This window comes from Stegostoma tigrinum, unplaced genomic scaffold, assembly GCF_030684315.1.
Source record: "Stegostoma tigrinum isolate sSteTig4 unplaced genomic scaffold, sSteTig4.hap1 scaffold_244, whole genome shotgun sequence".
Lineage (NCBI taxonomy): Eukaryota > Metazoa > Chordata > Chondrichthyes > Orectolobiformes > Stegostomatidae > Stegostoma > Stegostoma tigrinum.
Genome location: NW_026728177.1, coordinates 28,527 through 48,578, shown reverse-complemented (window position 1 = coordinate 48,578; position 20,052 = coordinate 28,527). Strand labels below are relative to the sequence as shown.

The window sequence follows — 20,052 nt, the reverse complement described above, 5'->3', positions numbered from 1 at the left end:
ACTGCATCCCATTTCCCTCAGTCACTGCATCCCATTTCCAACAGTCACTGCATCGCATTTCACTCAGTCACTGCATCACATTTCACTCAGTCACTGCATCACATTTCACTCAGACACTGCATCACATTTCACTCAGTCACTGCATCCCATTTCCATCTGTCACTGCATCCCATTTCCGTCAGTCACTGCATCCCATTTCACTCAGTAACTGCATCACAGTTCACTCAGTGACTGCATCACAGTACACTCAGTAAGTGCATCATATTTCACTCAGTGACGGAATCACATTTCACTCAGTGATAAATCACATTACACTCAGTCACTGCGTCCCATTTCACGCAGTCACTGCATCCCATTGCACGCAGTCACTGCATCACATTTCACTCAGTCACTGCATCACATTTCACTCCATCACTCCATCTCCTTCACCACAGTCACAGCATCCCATTTCCATCAGTCACTGGTTCCCCTATCTCACAGACGCTGCATTCAATTTCCGACACTCACTGTATCCCATTTCCCATTAACTCAGCGTCTCCTTTCCCACAGTCTCTGCATCTCATTTCAATCAGTGATTGCATCCTACTTCCCAAAAATACTGCATCCCATTTCGCTCAGTCACTGCATCTCATTTCACTCGGCCACTGCATCCCATTTCCCTTGGTCACTGCATCCCATTTCCCTCAGTCACTGCATTGCATTTCCGTCAGTTACTGCATCACATTTCCATCAAACAATGCATCTCATTTCACTCAGTCACTGCAGCTCATGTCACTCTGTCACTGCATCCAATTTCCATCAGTCAGTGCATCTCATTTCACGCAGTAAGTGCATCCCATTTCACTCAGTCACTGCATCCCATTTCACTCAGTGATGCATCCCATTTCACTCAGTGATGCATCGCATTTCACTCAGTGATGCATCCCATTTCACTCAGTCACTGCATCCCATTTCCCGCAGACACTGCATCCCATTTCACTCAGTCACTGCATCCCATTTCACTCAGTCACTGCATCCCATTTGAAGCAGTCACTGCATCCCATTTCACGCAGTCACTGCACCGCATTTCACGCAGACACTGCATCCCATTTCACTCATTCACTGCATCTCCTTCACCATCGTCACTGCATCCCATTTTCATCACTCACTGTTCCCTGTATCTCACACACGCTGCATTCAATTTCCCACACTCACTGCATCCCATTTCCCATAGTCACAGCCTCTCCCTTCCCTCAGTCACTGCATCTCATTTCACTCAGTCCCTGCATCTCATATCCCTCAGTCACTGCAGCCCATTTCAATCAGTAATGCATCCCATTTCACTCAGTGACTGCAACACATTTCACTCAGTGACTGCATCCCATTTCACTCAGTCACTGCATCCCATTTCACTCAGTCACTGCGTCCCATTTCACTCAGTCACTGCGTCCCATTTCACTCAGTCACTGCGTCCCATTTCACTCGTTCACTGCGTCCCATTTCACTCAGGCACTGCGTCCCATTTCACTCAGGCACTGCGTCCCATTTCACTCAGGCACTGCGTACCATTTCCCTCAGTCAAAGCGTCCCATTTCCCTCAGTCAAAGCGTCCAAATTCCCTCAGTCACTGCGTCCCGTTTCACTCAGTCACTGCATCAGATTTCACTCAGTCACTGCATCCCATTTTACTCAGTGAGTGCATCACATTTCACTCAATGACGGAATCACATTTCACTCAGTGACTGAATCACATTTCACTCAGTCACTGCGTCCGATTTCACGCAGTCTCTGCATCGCATTTCACTCAGTCGATGCATCCCATGTCCCTCAGTCACTGCATCCCATATCCTTCAGTCACTGCATCCCATTTCCCTCAGTCACTGCATCCCACGTCCCACAGGCACTGCATCCCACGTCCCACAGTCACTGCATCCCATTTCACTCATTCACTTCATCACATTTCACGCAGTCACTGCATCCCATTTAACGCCGTCACTGCTTCGCATTTCACTCAGTCACTGCATCCCATTTCACTCAATCACTGCATCTCCTTCACCACAGTCACTGCACCCCATGTCCCACAGTCACTGCATCCCATTTCCATCAGTCACTGTTTCCCCTATCTCTCAGACGCTGTATTCAATTTCCCACACTCACTGCATTCCATTCCCCTCAGTCACTGCATCCCATTACCCTGAGTCACAGTATGCCATTTCCCACAGTCACTGCCTCTTCTTTCCCTCAGTCACTGCATCCCATTTCCATCAGTCACTGCATCCCATCTCCCTCAGTCACTGCACCCCATGTCCCTCAGTCACTGCATCCCATGTCCCTCAGTCACTGCATCCCATTGCCCTCAGTCACTGCATCCCATTGCCCTCAGTCGCTGCATCCCATTGTCCTCAGTCACTGCATCCCACTTCACTCAGTCACTGCATCCCATTTCACTCAGTCACTGCATCCCACTAACTTCAGTCGCAGGATCCCATTTCAAACAGACACTGCATCCCATTTCCGTCAGTCACTGCATCCCATTTCCCTCAGTCACTGCATACCATTTCCATCAGTCACTGTATCCCAGTTCACTCAGTCTTGGAATCTCATTTCCCTCAGTCACTGCATCCTATTTCCCTCAGTCACTGCATCCCATTTCCCTCAGTCACTGCATCCCATTTCCTCAGTCACTGCATCTCCTTTCCACAGTCATGGCAATCCCATTTCACTCAGTCACTGCATCCCATTTCACTCAGTCACTGCATCCCACGTCCCACAGTCACTGCATCCCACGTCCCTCAGTCACTGCATCCCACGTCCCTCAGTCACTGCATCCCACGTCCCTCAGTCACTGCATCCCACGTCCCTCAGTCACTGCATCCCACTTCACTCAGTCACTGCATCCCATTTCACTCAGTCACTGCATCCCATTTCCCTCAGTCACTGCATCCCACGTCCCACAGTCACTGCATCCCATTTCACTCATTCACTTCATCCCATTTCAGTCAGTCACTGCATCCCATTTCACTCAATCACTGCGTCCCATTTCACGCAGTCACTGCATCCCATTTAACGCCGTCACTGCTTCGCATTTCACTCAGTCACTGCATCCCATTTCACTCAATCACTGCATCTCCTTCACCACAGTCACTGCATCCCATTTCCAACAGTCACTGCAGCCCATTTCACTCAGTCACTGCATCACATTTCACTCAATCACTGCATCCCATGTCCCACAGTCACTGCATCCCATTTCCATCAGTCACTGTTTCCCGTATTTCTCAGACGCTGTATTCAATATCCCACACTCACTGCATCCCATTCCCCTCAGTCACTGCATCCCATTACCCTGAGTCACAGTATGCCATTTCCCACAGTCACTGCATCTTCTTTCCCTCACTCACTGCATCCCATCTCCCTCAGTCACTGCACCCCATGTCCCTCAGTCACTGCATCCCATGTCCCTCAGTCACTGCATCCCATGTCCCTCAGTCACTGCATCCCATTGCCCTCAGTCGCTGCATCCCATTGTCCTCAGTCACTGCATCCCACTTCACTCAGTCACTGCATCCCATTTCACTCAGTCACTGCATCCCATTTCACTCACTCACTGCATCCCATTAACTTCAGTCGCAGGATCCCATTTCAAACAGACACTGCATCCCATTTCTGTCAGTCACTGCATCCCATTTCCCTCAGTCACTGCATTCCATTTCCCTCAGTCACTGCATCCCATTTCCCTCAGTCACTGCATCCCATTTCCCTCAGTCACTGCAGCCCATTTCCCTCAGTCACTGCATCGCATGTCACTCAGTCACTGCATCGCATGTCACTCAGTCACTGCATCGCATGTCACTCAGTCACTGCATCACATTTCACTCCGTCACTGCATCACATTTCACTCAATCACTGCATCTCCTTTCCACATTCATTGCATCCCATTTCCATCAGTCACTGTTTCCCCTATCTATCAGACGCTGCATTCAATTTCCCACACTCAGTGCATGCATTCCCCTCAGTCACTGCAACCCATTACCCTGAGTGACAGTATGCCATTTCCCTCAGTCACTGCAACACATTTCACTCACTGACTGCATCCCATTTCCGTCAGTCACTGCATCCCATTTCCAACAGTCACTGCATCGCATTTCACTCAGTCACTGCATCGCATTTCACTCAGTCACTGCATCGCATTTCACTCAGTCACTGCATCCACTTTCACTCAGTGACTGCAACACATTTCACTCACTGACTGCATCCCATTTCCCTCAGTCACTGCATCTCATTTCACTCAGTCACTGCATCACATTTCACTCAGTCACTGCATCACATTTCACTCAATCACTGCATCCCATGTCCCACACTCACTGCGTCCCATTTCCCTCAGTCACTGCATCCCATTACCCTGAGTCACAGTTTGCCATTTCCCACAGTCACTGCATCTCCTTTCCCTCTGTCACTGCATCCCATTTCCCTCAGTCACTGCATCCCATGTCCCTCAGTCACTGCATCCCATGTCCCTCAGTCACTCCTACCCAGTACCTCAGTCACTGCATCGCATTTCCCTCAGTTACTGCGTCACATTTCCATCAGACACTGCAGCTCATGTCACTCTGTCACTGCATCCCATTTCCATCAGTCACTGCAGCTCATGTCACTCTGTCACTGCATCACATTTCCATCAGACACTGCATCTCATTTCACTCATTCACTGCATCCCATTTCACGCAGTCACTGCATCCCATTCCACTCAGTCACTGCACCCCAAGCCCGCACGGGCACTGCATCCCTATTAACTCAGTCACTCCTTCCCAGTACCTCAGTCACTGCATCCATTTCCGTCAGTCACTGCATCCCATTACCCTCAGTCGCAGCATCCCATTTCCCACAGACACTGCATTTCCTTTCCCTAAGTCAGTGCATCTCATTTCCACCAGTCACTGCTTCCCATTTCACACAGCCACTGCATCCCATTTCACACAGCCACTGCATCCCATTTCACTCAATGCTTCACTTTACACTCAGTCAGAGCATCCCATTTCCATCCGTCACCGCGTCCCATTTCCTCAGTCACTGCATCTCCTTTCCACAGTCACGGCAATCCCATTTCACTCAGTCACTGCATCCCATTTCAATCAGTCACTGCATCTCCTTTCCATCAGTCACTGCGTCCCAATTCCCAGTCACTGCGTCCCATTTCCCTCAGTCACTGCATCACATTTCCCTCAGTCACTGCATCACATTTCCCTCAGTCACTGCATCACATTTCCCTCAGTCACTGCATCACATTCCCCTCAGTCACTGCATCCCATTCCCCTCAGTCACTGCATCCCATTGCCCTCAGTCACTGCATCCCATTGCCCTCAGTCACTGCATCCCATTGTCCTCAGTCACTGCATCCCATTGCCCTCAGTCACTGCATCCCATTACCCTCAGTCACTGCATCCCATTGTCCTAATTCACTGCATCCCATTGTCCTCATTCACTGCATCCCATTTCACTTAGTCACTGCATCCCATTACCCTCAGTTACTGCATCCCATTTCACTCAGTCACTGCATCCCATTACCCTCAGTCACTGCATCCCATTACCCTCAGTCACTGCATCCCATTACCTTCAGTCGCAGGATCCCATTTCCAACAGACACTGCATCCCATTTCCGTCAGTCACTGCATCCCATTTCCCTCAGTCACTGCATACCATTTCCTTCAGTCACTGCATCCCAGTTCACTCAGTCTCGGCATCTCATTTCCCTCAGTCACTGCATCCCATTTCCCTCAGTCACTGCATCCCATGTCCCTCAGTCACTGCATCCCACGTCCCTCATTCACTGCATCCCACGTCCCTCAGTCACTGCATCCCATTTCACTCAGTCACTGCATCCCATTTCCCTCAGTCAGTGCATCCCATGTCCCTCAGTCACTGCATCCCACGTCCCTCATTCACTGCATCCCACGTCCCTCAGTCACTGCATCCCATTTCCCTCAGTCACTGCACCCCAAGCCCGCTCGGGCACTGATTCCCTATTAACTCAGTCACTCCTTCCCAGTACCTCTGTCACTGCATCCCATGTCCCTCAGTCAGTGCATCCCATGTCCCTCAGTCACTGCATCCCAATTCCGTCAGTCACTGCATCTCATTTCACTCAGTCACTGCATCCCATGTCCCTCAGTCACTGCATCCCATTTCCCTCAGTCACTGCATACCATTTCCATCAGTCACTGCATCCCAGTTCACTCAGTCTTGGCATCTCATTTCCCTCAGTCTTGGCATCTCATTTCCCTCAGTCACTGCATCCCATTTGCCTCAGTCAGTGCATCCCATTTCCCTCAGTCACTGCATCCCATTTCCCTCAGTCACTGCACCCCATTTCCCTCAGTCACTGCATCGCATTTCACTCAGTCACTGCATCACATTTCACTCAGTCACTGCATCACATTTCACTCAATCACTGCATCCCATGTCCCACATTCACTGCATCCCATTTCCATCAGTCACTGTTTCCCGTATCTCTCAGACGCTGTATTCAATTTCCCACACTCACTCCATCCCATTCCCCTCAGTCACTGCATCCCATTACCCTGAGTCACAGTATGTCATTTCCCACAGTCACTGCATCCCATTTCCCTCAGTCACTGCACTCCAAGTCCCTCAGTCACTGCACTCCAAGTCCCTCAGTCACTGCACTCCAAGTCCCTCAGTCACTGCACTCCAAGTCCCTCAGTCACTGCACTCCAAGTCCCTCAGTCACTGCACTCCAAGTCCCTCAGTCACTGCACTCCAAGTCCCTCAGTCACTGCAAACCAAGTCCCTCAGTCACTGCATCCCATGTCCCTCAGTCACTGCATCCCATGTCCCTCAGTCACTGCATCCCATGTCCCTCAGTCACTGCATCCCACTTCATTCAGTCACTGCATCCCATTTCACTCAGTCACTGCATCCCATTTCACTCAGTCACTGCAACCCATTTCGCACAGTCACTGCAGCCCACTTCACGCAGTCACTGCATCCCATTTCAGAGTCACTGCATCCCATTACCGTCAGTCACAGCATGCCATTTCCCACAGTCACTGCATCCCATTACCCTCAGTCACAGCATGCCATTTCCCACAGTCACTGCATCTCATTTCCCTCAGTCACCTCATCTCCTTTCCGTCAGTCATCTCATCTCCTTTCCCTCAGTCACTGCATCCCATCTCCCTCAGTCACTGCATCCCATCTCACTCAGTCACTGCATCCCATCTCACTCAGTCACTGCATCCCATTCGCCACAGTCACCACATCCCATTTCCCACATACACGGAATCACCTTTCCCTCAGTCACTGCATCCCACTTCCATCAGTCACTGCATCCTATTTTCATCAGTCACTATATCTCCTTTCCCTCAGTCACTGCCTCCCATTACCCTCAGTCACAGCATCCCATTTCACTCAGTCACAGCATCCCATCTCCATCAGTCACTGCATCCCAGTTCACACATTCACTGCAGCCCATTTCACTCATTCACTGCATCCAATTTCACTCAGGCACTGCATCCCATTTAACGGACATAGTGAATCCTATTCAACTGAGACAGTGCATCCATTTCCCTCAGTCACGACAACCCATTTCCCACATTCATGCATCTCCTTTCGTCAGTCACTGCGTCCCATTTCCCTCAGTCACTGCATCCCATTACCCTGAGTCACAGTATGCCATTTCCCACAGTCACTGCATCTCCTTTCCCTCAGTCACTGCATCCCATGTCCCTCAGTCACTGCATCCCATGTCCCTCAGTCACTGCATCCCATGTCCCTCAGTCACTCCTACCCAGTACCTCAGTCACTCCTACCCAGTACCTCAGTCACTGCATCGCATTTCCCTCAGTTACTGCGTCACATTTCCATCAGACACTGCAGCTCATGTCACTCTGTCACTGCATCACATTTCCATCAGACACTGCGTCTCATTTCACTCATTCACTGCATCCCATTTCACGCAGTCACTGCATCCCATTCAACTCAGTCACTGCATCCGATTTCACTCAGTCACTGCATCCGATTTCACTCAGTCACTGCATCCGATTTCACTCAGTCACTGCATCCGATTTCACTCAGTCAGTGCGTCACATTTCATTCAGGCACTGTATCCCATTTCCCTAAGTCACTGCACCCCAAGCCCGCACGGGCACTGCATCCCTATTAACTCAGTCACTCCTTCCCAGTACCTCAGTCACTGCATCGCATTTCACTCAGTCACTGCATCCCATTTCACTCAGTCACTGCATCCATTTCCGTCAGTCACTGCATCCCATTACCCTCAGTCGCAGCATCCCATTTCCCACAGACACAGCATTTCCTTTCCCTAAGTCAGTGCATCTCATTTCCACCAGTCACTGCATCCCATTTCACACAGCCACTGCATCCCATTTCACACAGCCACTGCATCCCATTTCACTCAATGCTTCACTTTACACTCAGTCAGAGCATCCCATTTCCATCCGTCACCGCGTCCCATTTCCTCAGTCACTGCATCTCCTTTCCACAGTCACGGCAATCCCATTTCACTCAGTCACTGCATCCCATTTCAATCAGTCACTGCATCTCCTTTCCCTCAGTCACTGCATCCCATTGCCCTCAGTCACTGCATCCCATTGCCCTCAGTCACTGCATCCCATTGCCCTCAGTCACTGCATCCCATTGCCCTCAGTCACTGCATCCCATTGCCCTCAGTCACTGCATCCCATTGTCCTCAGTCACTGCATCCCATTGTCCTCAGTCACTGCATCCCATTGCCCTCAGTCACTGCATCCCATTACCCTCAGTCACTGCATCCCATTGTCCTCATTCACTGCATCCCATTGTCCTCATTCACTGCATCCCATTTCACTTAGTCACTGCATCCCATTACCCTCAGTTACTGCATCCCATTTCACTCAGTCACTGCATCCCATTACCCTCAGTCACTGCATCCCATTACCCTCAGTCACTGCATCCCATTACCTTCAGTCGCAGGATCCCATTTCCAACAGACACTGCATCCCATTTCCGTCAGTCACTGCATCCCATTTCCCTCAGTCACTGCATACCATTTCCTTCAGTCACTGCATCCCAGTTCACTCAGTCTCGGCATCTCATTTCCCTCAGTCACTGCATCCCATTTCCCTCAGTCACTGCATCCCATGTCCCTCAGTCACTGCATCCCACGTCCCTCATTCACTGCATCCCACGTCCCTCAGTCACTGCATCCCATTTCACTCAGTCACTGCATCCCATTTCCCTCAGTCAGTGCATCCCATGTCCCTCAGTCACTGCATCCCACGTCCCTCATTCACTGCATCCCACGTCCCTCAGTCACTGCATCCCATTTCCCTCAGTCACTGCACCCCAAGCCCGCTCGGGCACTGATTCCCTATTAACTCAGTCACTCCTTCCCAGTACCTCTGTCACTGCATCCCATGTCCCTCAGTCAGTGCATCCCATGTCCCTCAGTCACTGCATCCCAATTCCGTCAGTCACTGCATCCCATTTCCCTCAGTCACTGCATCCCATTTCCCTCAGTCACTGCACCCCATTTCCATCAGTCACTGCATCCCAGTTCACTCAGTCACTGCATCACATTTCACTCAGTCACTGCATCACATTTCACTCAATCACTGCATCCCATGTCCCACATTCACTGCATCCCATTTCCATCAGTCACTGTTTCCCGTATCTCTCAGACGCTGTATTCAATTTCCCACACTCACTCCATCCCATTCCCCTCAGTCACTGCATCCCATTACCCTGAGTCACAGTATGTCATTTCCCACAGTCACTGCATCCCATTTCCCTCAGTCACTGCACTCCAAGTCCCTCAGTCACTGCACTCCAAGTCCCTCAGTCACTGCATCCCATGTCCCTCAGTCACTGCATCCCATGTCCCTCAGTCACTGCATCCCACTTCATTCAGTCACTGCATCCCATTTCACTCAGTCACTGCATCCCATTTCACTCAGTCACTGCAACCCATTTCGCACAGTCACTGCAACCCATTTCGCACAGTCACTGCATCCCATTTCAGAGTCACTGCATCCCATTACCGTCAGTCACAGCAACCCATTTCATTCAGTCACAGCATGCCATTTCCCACAGTCACTGCATCCCATTACCCTCAGTCACAGCATGCCATTTCCCACAGTCACTGCATCTCATTTCCCTCAGTCACCTCATCTCCTTTCCGTCAGTCATCTCATCTCCTTTCCCTCAGTCACTGCATCCCATCTCACTCAGTCACTGCATCCCATCTCACTCAGTCACTGCATCCCATTCGCCACAGTCACCACATCCCATTTCCCACATACACGGAATCACCTTTCCCTCAGTCACTGCATCCCACTTCCATCAGTCACTGCATCCTATTTTCATCAGTCACTATATCTCCTTTCCCTCAGTCACTGCCTCCCATTACCCTCAGTCACAGCATCCCATTTCACTCAGTCACAGCATCCCATCTCCATCAGTCACTGCATCCCAGTTCACACATTCACTGCAGCCCATTTCACTCATTCACTGCATCCAATTTCACTCAGGCACTGCATCCCATTTAACGGACATAGTGAATCCTATTCAACTGAGACAGTGCATCCATTTCCCTCAGTCACGACAACCCATTTCCCACATTCATGCATCTCCTTTCGTCAGTCACTGCGTCCCATTTCCCTCAGTCACTGCATCCCATTACCCTGAGTCACAGTATGCCATTTCCCACAGTCACTGCATCTCCTTTCCCTCAGTCACTGCATCCCATGTCCCTCAGTCACTGCATCCCATGTCCCTCAGTCACTCCTACCCAGTACCTCAGTCACTCCTACCCAGTACCTCAGTCACTGCATCGCATTTCCCTCAGTTACTGCGTCACATTTCCATCAGACACTGCAGCTCATGTCACTCTGTCACTGCATCACATTTCCATCAGACACTGCGTCTCATTTCACTCATTCACTGCATCCCATTTCACGCAGTCACTGCATCCCATTCAACTCAGTCACTGCATCCGATTTCACTCAGTCACTGCATCCGATTTCACTCAGTCAGTGCGTCACATTTCATTCAGGCACTGTATCCCATTTCCCTAAGTCACTGCACCCCAAGCCCGCACGGGCACTGCATCCCTATTAACTCAGTCACTCCTTCCCAGTACCTCAGTCACTGCATCGCATTTCACTCAGTCACTGCATCCCATTTCACTCAGTCACTGCATCCATTTCCGTCAGTCACTGCATCCCATTACCCTCAGTCGCAGCATCCCATTTCCCACAGACACTGCATTTCCTTTCCCTAAGTCAGTGCATCTCATTTCCACCAGTCACTGCATCCCATTTCACACAGCCACTGCATCCCATTTCACACAGCCACTGCATCCCATTTCACACAGCCACTGCATCCCATTTCACTCAATGCTTCACTTTACACTCAGTCAGAGCATCCCATTTCCATCCGTCACCGCGTCCCATTTCCTCAGTCACTGCATCTCCTTTCCACAGTCACGGCAATCCCATTTCACTCAGTCACTGCATCCCATTTCAATCAGTCACTGCATCTCCTTTCCATCAGTCACTGCATCCAAATTCCCAGTCACTGCGTCCCATTTCCCTCAGTCACTGCATCACATTTCCCTCAGTCACTGCATCCCATGTCCCACATTCACTGCATCCCATTTCCATCAGTCACTGTTTCCCGTATCTCTCAGACGCTGTATTCAATTTCCCACACTCACTGCATCCCATTCCCCTCAGTCACTGCATCCCATTACCCTGAGTCACAGTATGCCATTTCCCACAGTCACTGAATCCTATTTCCCTCATTCACTGCATCCCATGTCCCTCAGTCACTGCACTCCAAGTCCCTCAGTCACTGCATCCCATGTCCCTCAGTCACTGCATCCCATGTCCCTCAGTCACTGCATCCCATGTCCCTCAGTCACTGCATCCCATTGTCGTCAGTCACTGCATCCCACTTCATTCAGTCACTGCATCCCATTTCACTCAGTCACTGCATCCCATTTCACTCAGTCACTGCAACCCATTTCGCACAGTCACTGCAGCCCACTTCACGCAGTCACTGCATCCCATTTAAGAGTCACTGCATCCCATTACCGTCAGTCACAGCATCCCATTTCACTCAGTCACAGCATGCCATTTCCCACAGTCACTGCATCCCATTACCCTCAGTCACAGCATCCCATGACACTCAGTCACAGCATGCCATTTCCCACAGTCACTGCATCTCATTTCCCTCAGTCACCTCATCTCCTTTCCGTCAGTCATCTCATCTCCTTTCCCTCAGTCACTGCATCCCATCTCCCTCAGTCACTGCATCCCATCTCACTCAGTCACTGCATCCCATCTCACTCAGTCACTGCATCCCATTCGCCACAGTCACCACATCCCATTTCTCACATACACGGAATCACCTTTCCCTCAGTCACTGCATCCCACTTCCATCAGTCACTGCATCCTATTTTCATCAGTCACTATATCTCCTTTCCCTCAGTCACTGCCTCCCATTACCCTCAGTCACAGCATCCCATTTCACTCAGTCACAGCATCCCATCTCCATCAGTCACTGCATCCCAGTTCACACATTCACTGCAGCCCATTTCACTCATTCACTGCATCCAATTTCACTCAGTCACTGCATCCCATTTAACGGACACAGTGAATCCTATTCAACTGAGACAGTGCATCCATTTCCCTCAGTCACGACAACCCATTTCCCACATTCATGCATCTCCTTTCGTCAGTCACTGCATCCCATTTCACTCTGTCACTGCATCCCATTTCCATCAGTCACTGCATCCCATTTCCATCAGTCACTGCATCCCATTTCCCTCAGTCACTACAACCCATTTCCCGCAGTCACTACAACCCATTTCCCGCAGTCACTACAACCCATTTCCCGCAGTCACTGCATCCTATTTCACTCAGACACTGCATCCCATTTCCCTGAGTCACTGCATCCCATGACCGTCAGTCACTTCATCCTATTTCCATAAGTCACTGCATGCCATTTGCATAAGTCACTGCATCCCATTTGCATAAGTCACTGCATTCCATTTGCATAAGTCACAGCATCCCATTTGCATAAGTCACAGCATCCCATTTGCATAAGTCACTGCATCCCATTACCCTCAGTCACTGCATCCCAGTTCACACAGTCACTGCATCCCATTTCACTGAGTCACTGAATCACATTTGTTGTTCTCACTTGAATGCAATGGTCATGAATCTCCTCCAATGGCTGGTCATGTATTTCCAATGCAAAATTTTACCAAGTTTTGATTTTCAATTTTGATTTCATGTGTCTCCTCTATTCTATAAGATGCTGCAATAAACTCAAATTTGACAAATCATAATTCAACCACCATTACCTACAGAGTTAATTTCATCAAACAGATCCAATTAGAATTGTCACATTCCCAAATCCTGATTCAAGTTTGTCTAACTATGGGCCACGTGGTGAAGAAAAAAGACACTTAGAATCAGAGAGATGTACAGTCGGGAAACAGATCCTTTGGCCCAATTTGTCTATGTTGACCTGATATCCTAAATTAATTTAGTCCCATTTGCCAGCATTTGGCCCATATTCCTCTCAACCCATCCTATTCATATACCCATCCACATGCCTTTTAAACGTACAAGCCTCCACCACTTCCTCTGGCAGCTCACTCCATACATGCACCACTATGAAAAAAATCCGGTCCATTTTAAATCTTCCCTCTCTCATTTTTAACCTATTCCCTCCAGTTTTGGCTTCCAGCAATCCGGGGAAAAGATCTTGGCTGTTCGCTCTATCCACGTCCCTCGTAATTGTATAAACTTCTATATGGTCAGCCCTGAACTCCAAAGTTCCAAGAAATAGCTGCCTGTTCAATCCCACGGTATACCTCCAACCTCCGATGCTGGTAACATCCTTGTAGAGCTTCTCTGAACCCTTTCAAGTTTACAACATACAACAATACAGCGCAGAACAGGCCCTTCGCCCCTCAATGTTGCGCCGACATCCTTCCTCTCGCAAGGAGACCAAAATCGATTGCAGTATTCCAAAAGCAGCCGAACCAACGTCCTACATGGCTGCTAAGTGATCTCCCAACTCCTATACTCAATGCACTGACCGATAAAGGCGAGCACACCAAATGTCTCCTTCATATCCTTTCTACCGGTGGCTGTACTTTGATGGAACTACGAAACTGCACTCCAGCGTCTCTTTATTAAGCAACACTCCCCACAACCTTCAGTGTAAACGTGCTGCCCTGATTTGCCTTTCCAAAATGTAGCACCTCACATTTAGCTAACCTCAACACCATCTGCCATTCGTCAGTTTATTGGCCCTTGTCAATGTCCCCTAGTATTCTGAGGTGACCTTCTTGGCTGGTTCCTACACCTTCAATCATTGGGAAACTTACTAACCACACCTTCTATTTTCATGTCCAAATCATTGCATCACTTCAAGTCCCCCTCCCACTCCCTGAATGACATGTCCATCCTGGGCCTCTTCCAGTGTCACAACCAAACCACCCAGAAACTGGAGGAGCAGCACCTCATATTCTGCCTCGGGAGCTTCCAACTCAATAGCCTCAATGTGGACTTGGCCACCCTCAAAATCTCCCCACCCGCCAGCCTCATCCCAAGACTAGTTCCTCCCCTCATCCCCGCCTCCATGACCTGTCCGCCTTCTCTCCCACCTATCCACTCCTCACACCTCACTGACCAAAACCCACCACTGCTTGGAATTATTCTTCTTTTCACACTTCATCAGCTCGATGTTATTTCTAAAATCTATTTTCCAATTGTTGGAAAAAGTGAGATAAAGAGAAGTAAAAGAAGTTACATTCTTACCACTCGGGAAATCTCTGAATATTCTTCTGTTGAAAGGCCGCCAAGGAACGATGCAATTCTTGTGTCACAAACGCTGTGAGGGAGACATCTTTTTCGGTTCCACTAACTCCACCCTAAGGAAGGCAAACCCACGTAACATATCTAGTGACTTAAAGCATACTCTATTGTTGCCCAAGAGAGCTGGATGAACACAGCAGGTCAAGCAGCATCAGAGAAGCAAGAAAGCTGATGTTTCGGAACGAGACCCTACTTCAGAAAATTGGCGCTGGAGAATCTGAGATAACAAGGTGTAGAGCCGGATGATACTGCTTGGCCTGCTGTGTTCATCCAGCTTTACACCTTCTTATCTCAGATTCTCCAGCATCTGCAGTTCCTACTACCTCTATTGTTGCCCTTTCACTTTACTGAACTAATATGAGCCAGTAGTTTTGTTTAGGCTCGTGTAATCTTCCGGTTATTGGCCTGTACAAAATCCTGAATTAATTTTGATCGACTGACGGGAGGAGAGATGAATTATATAGAAATTTTTGTTTTCTACCAATTTGCAGAGGGCATCGTGGGCGATTGAAGGACAGTGTTATTATCCTCCAGGTCTGCGGACTGCATCATTACCAACTTGCCCATTTGCATATACATAAAATATTCATTATGTACCAATGAAACATAATAAACCAATACTGCGTACTAAAAACAACGCTCACATATCAATGGAAATTTAAATATTTATCATAGAGTTTGAAGGATTGAATTCAATGATACAAAGCAAAAGCCAGTGAAGATGAGTGCACTTGGTCAGCACTTTTGCCACGAACTGGAGGTTGGCAGTTTGAGTCCACCCAGGAACAAGCAAGCTCTGTCCAACTCCAAGGGCAGCACGGTGGCTCAGTGGTAAGCACTGCTGACTCACAGCGCTAGGGACCCAGGTTCGATCCCACCGTTGGACGATTTTCTGTGCAGAGTTTGTACATTCTGCCCATGCCTGCATGGGTTCCTGCTGGGTGCTCTGGTTTCCTCCCACAGTCCAAAGATGTGCAGGCTCGGTGTATGGGCCATTCCAAACTTGCCCATTGTGTTTAGGGATGTGTAGATTAGGTGTGTTAGTCATGGGAAATGTAGGGTTACTGAGGAAAGGGTCGGGGGATGAGTCAGGGTGAGATGCTCTTTGGAGGGTGGCCGTGGACTTCTTGGGTCAAAAGGGACTTGTTTCCACACCGTAGGGATTCTATGATATGGAAGTATCTTTTGAAGTGGACATTCATGGGTATGCTGTAACAGAGACCTTGAAATACTGCACAACAAATATTTGGAACTAGACTGTCAATTCAGACATAGCATCAAAGGTGGTCATGGAAGTTGTCACCGATATAAAGCAGGATTGATGAAAATCCAGCAGGAAATGGTGTCAAAAGGCACAGTATCTTTTATTCATCTCCAGTTATTTTGTCCAAGGCACTGGATGCTGGCAGGATTGAAACATTTAAGAAATGCTTCACAAATCACATATAAGGAACTGCACATCTTTGAACAATAGGAGGAAACTGGAGCACCTGCACGTGAGTTTGCTCGCTGAGCTGGAAGGTTAGTTTTCAGACGTTTCGTCACCATTCTCGGTAACATCATCAGTGAGCCTCCGACGAAGCCTGGAGCACCTGGCAGAAGCCCGGAGCACCTGGCAGAAGCCCCTCGCAGACGCGGGGAGGACGTGTCAATTCCACACAGATAGTTACCCAAGACTGGAATCTCAATTGGCTCCCCAGTGCATGAGCAGCTCTAACCACTGAGCAACTACCTTGCCCAGAAGGGGTTTTATAAGCGCATACATTATTTCCATTAAGACAGATCCAATCCTCTATGTCCAATCAAAATAACATATTGTAGATATCATGACAACAATCATAAATGATTGTGAATAAGTAAATCAAAAAAATTGAAATAGTTTCCAAGCCTAAATACTAGATATGGTGCAGTTAAGATGAATAGTGCAACAACAAAAAGGCCATATTTTATGTGACGGTCGGTAACACTTGAAAACTTGCAACAATTCGTCGCCAGTAGTGCTCTGAAGTGGCTTGATGGTGCACTCCTTCATACACTGGAATGAAACTCCAAAGATCACAAATTCTCCTTCAATACCGTGTTGTAACAGTGACTGCATCAACCTGTGTTTATGGGCCTGACTGGAAACCCACACAACATGCATAAACAAAAAAAAAATCTAAGGTGATAGGAGAAAAAAATGTATGTATGCAACGTCTTTGAAAAGCAATTATTTGTAGCGGCTGCAAGCCCATAAGGCATCTCATTTCGCAGATTATATTCATTTGCACTGCAGGTCATGCCAGTCAGAATCAGTTTTCGTTTCATGACAGATAACTAAAATGTCTATTACAATGAACTTTGGTTGATCAGAAGATTTTAAGTAAGGACTATGTCTTGTGTGAGCTGACGGCATTAGGGGATGGAGAAGGTACATGCACTGCTGGCATCTTGACACCATTGAATGAGCAAGCGTGGACGCAAAGGTTGTAACAGGGAACAATTGTACAGGCAATATCTTTTGAGCTCCTTCCGAGCAGGCCTGTAATACTCTAAAGCTGTGCTAGACCCTCACTTCCTCCACCTTACGTACGCTGCCTTTTCTTTTTGACAAGAAGCACCTCTGTACCCGTCATCCAAGGCTCCTTAATCTTCCCCCTTCTTACCTGTCTCAGAGGAACAAATTTATACATCACTCGCAACAACTGCTCCTTGAACAGCCTCCACATGTCTGCTGCGCCCTTTCTGTGGAACAATTGCTCCCAATCTGTACTTCTCAACTCCTGTCTGATAGCGTCATAGTTTCCTTTTCCCCAGTTAAATATCTTCCCCTGGTACTGCTCCTTTCCCTTTCCATGGCTATGGTAAATCTGAGGCTCTTGCGGTCACTGTCGCCAAAGTGTTCTCCCACCACGAGATCTGACACCTGTCCTGGCTCATCGCCGAGCACCAAATCCAAAATGGCCTCCCGCCTCGGCCTGTCCACATACTGAGTCAGGAAACCCTCCTGAACACACCTGACAAAAACGGCTCCATCCAAACCATCTGCACGAAGGAGGTTTCAATCTGTATTGGGAAACTTGAAGTCACCCATAACAACAACCCTGATACGTTTGCACTTTTCAACAATCTGCCGGCCAATGAGTTCTTCGATCTCCCAACTGCTATTTGGGGTCTGTAGAAAACCCCCAGTGAAGTGACTGCTGCCTTGCTGTTCCGAACTTCCACCCACACTGACTCAGTCGACAAACCTTCCTTGGCAACCTCAGCCCATACAACCGCAGTAGACGAGTCCTCAAAGGTTCTTTCAGCCGCCGTTATACTGTCCTTGACCAACAAAGCCACACCTCCCCCTCTTTTGCCACCTTCCCAGACCTTAATGAAAGATCTAAACCCGAGAACCTGCAACATCCATTCCTGACCCTGCTCTATCCATGCCTCCGAAATGGCCACAACATCGAAGTCCCAGGTACCTATCCAAGCTGCAAGCTCACCTACATTCTTCCGGATACTCCCGGCATTAAAGTCGTCACACTTCAATCCAGCTTGCTGTCTGCCAGCACACTTCTGTGACAGTGAGGTCCTGACCATGGCCTCCCTACGCTCATCCTCCTGTGTACTAGGACTACACCTCAGTTTCCCATCCCCCTTCTGAGGTCGTTTAAATCCACCCGAATGGCACTAGCCAATTTCCCACCCAGGATAGTCGTGCCCCTCTGGTTCAAGTGGAGACCGTCCTGTTTGTACAGGTCCCACCTTCCCCAGAATGAGCCCCAATTGTCCATGTACCTGAAGCCCTCCCATCTGCACCATCCCTGCAGCCACGTCTTCAGCTGAAATCTCTCCCTGTTCTTTGCCTCGCTATCACGTGGTACGGGTGACAAACCAGAGATGACCACTCTGTTTGTTCTCGCTCTCGGCTTCCACCCTAGCTCCCTCAAATCCTGCCTGACATCCCTATCCCTCTTTCTACATATGCCGTTGGTGCCTATGTGGATCACGATTTGGGGCTGGTCACCCTCTCCCCTCAGGACCCGAAAGAGACGATCCGAGACATCACAGACCCTGGAACCTGGTAGGCAACACACCAATCGTGAGTCTCTTTCGTTCCCGGCAAATCTTCTATCAGTCCCTCTGACGATTGAGTCCCCAATGACTATCACTCTCTTCCTATCCCCGCTTCCCTTCTGTGCAAGAGGGACAGACTCTGTGCCAGAGACCTGCACCCTACTGCATACCCCTGCTAAGTCGTCCCCCGGAACAGTATCCAAAATGGTATCGTTGTTTTTCAGGGGAGCTACCGCAGGGGATTTCAGGGGAACGACCACAGGGGAAGGTTAGTCAAGCTACACTGGGTAAACGTGCATTTTTGGCTGAAAAAACATGTGTTTCAATGTGAGCTAATGGAAGAAGCCATGGAGTCAAAGCTAAACATTTCGACAAGAAGACAACCATTCTTAAAAGCAGCATACAGCGTGAAAAAGAAATGAGCTGCTTTAATATCCACTTAAAATTTATGTGGAATATCAGATGGAATTTTCTTATTGACTCCATTGTGCAATCATGTCGAGCTAAAAATGTTAACTGCATTAATTAATACTAACCAGAAACAGACTTTGTAGTAAATGGTTTAACGGTTTTCTGTATCTGGAACATCCCTTTTCTTTCTCGAACGAAGATCGTACCAACCTATGGTACCAAACTGTGAGTCAAACGGATGGGACACATAATCTTTAAATTCCTCATCAAAACAGTCTCATCGTATGGTTCTGTGCAATAAAAGAGAAAGAATAAACATGTTTCCCACAATTTTGCTGATGTTTACGAACAGAATGCTCAAATTCAAAAAGTTTGGGCTGGCATGTCTGCTTCCTCCAGCCTGTTTAAACTGTTCCATTCAATGTGAAATTTGTGATAAGTTTTAGCACACAGGTCTATGTGATCTGCGCCACCACCTTCTCTTAGTCATACATGCTTTCCCCCTCTTCCTGTAATACATTCCTTGAAGTGTTCAATGAGATTTTGATTTTAAATCTTATCGTCATATTCTTTTTATTCTCAAGCATCAATGAATCTGATGTTGCCGCCATTCCATGCAGTGCACAGCACGTCAAACAGGAGTCTTACTCTTGCCATGAGCACTGAGGTAGTATGGGGTCACAACTGTCTCATAGTTCAGAATGAA

At 48.5% G+C, this 20,052-nt stretch overlaps 1 long non-coding RNA gene across 2 annotated transcripts in view; it reads right to left on the bottom strand.

Annotated features, from left to right (window-relative positions):
- The window catches only part of LOC132208001 (uncharacterized), a 215,032-nt gene extending 195,419 nt beyond the window's left edge, over positions 1 to 19,613 (bottom strand). For both annotated transcript variants that reach the window (XR_009444111.1, XR_009444112.1), the window contains exons 1-2: positions 19,472 to 19,613; positions 14,832 to 14,944 (exon numbers count right to left, since the gene is read on the bottom strand). This is a non-coding gene — a long non-coding RNA (uncharacterized LOC132208001). The remainder of the gene's footprint in view (positions 1 to 14,831; positions 14,945 to 19,471) is intronic.
- Between the last annotated feature and the right edge of the window lie 439 nt (positions 19,614 to 20,052).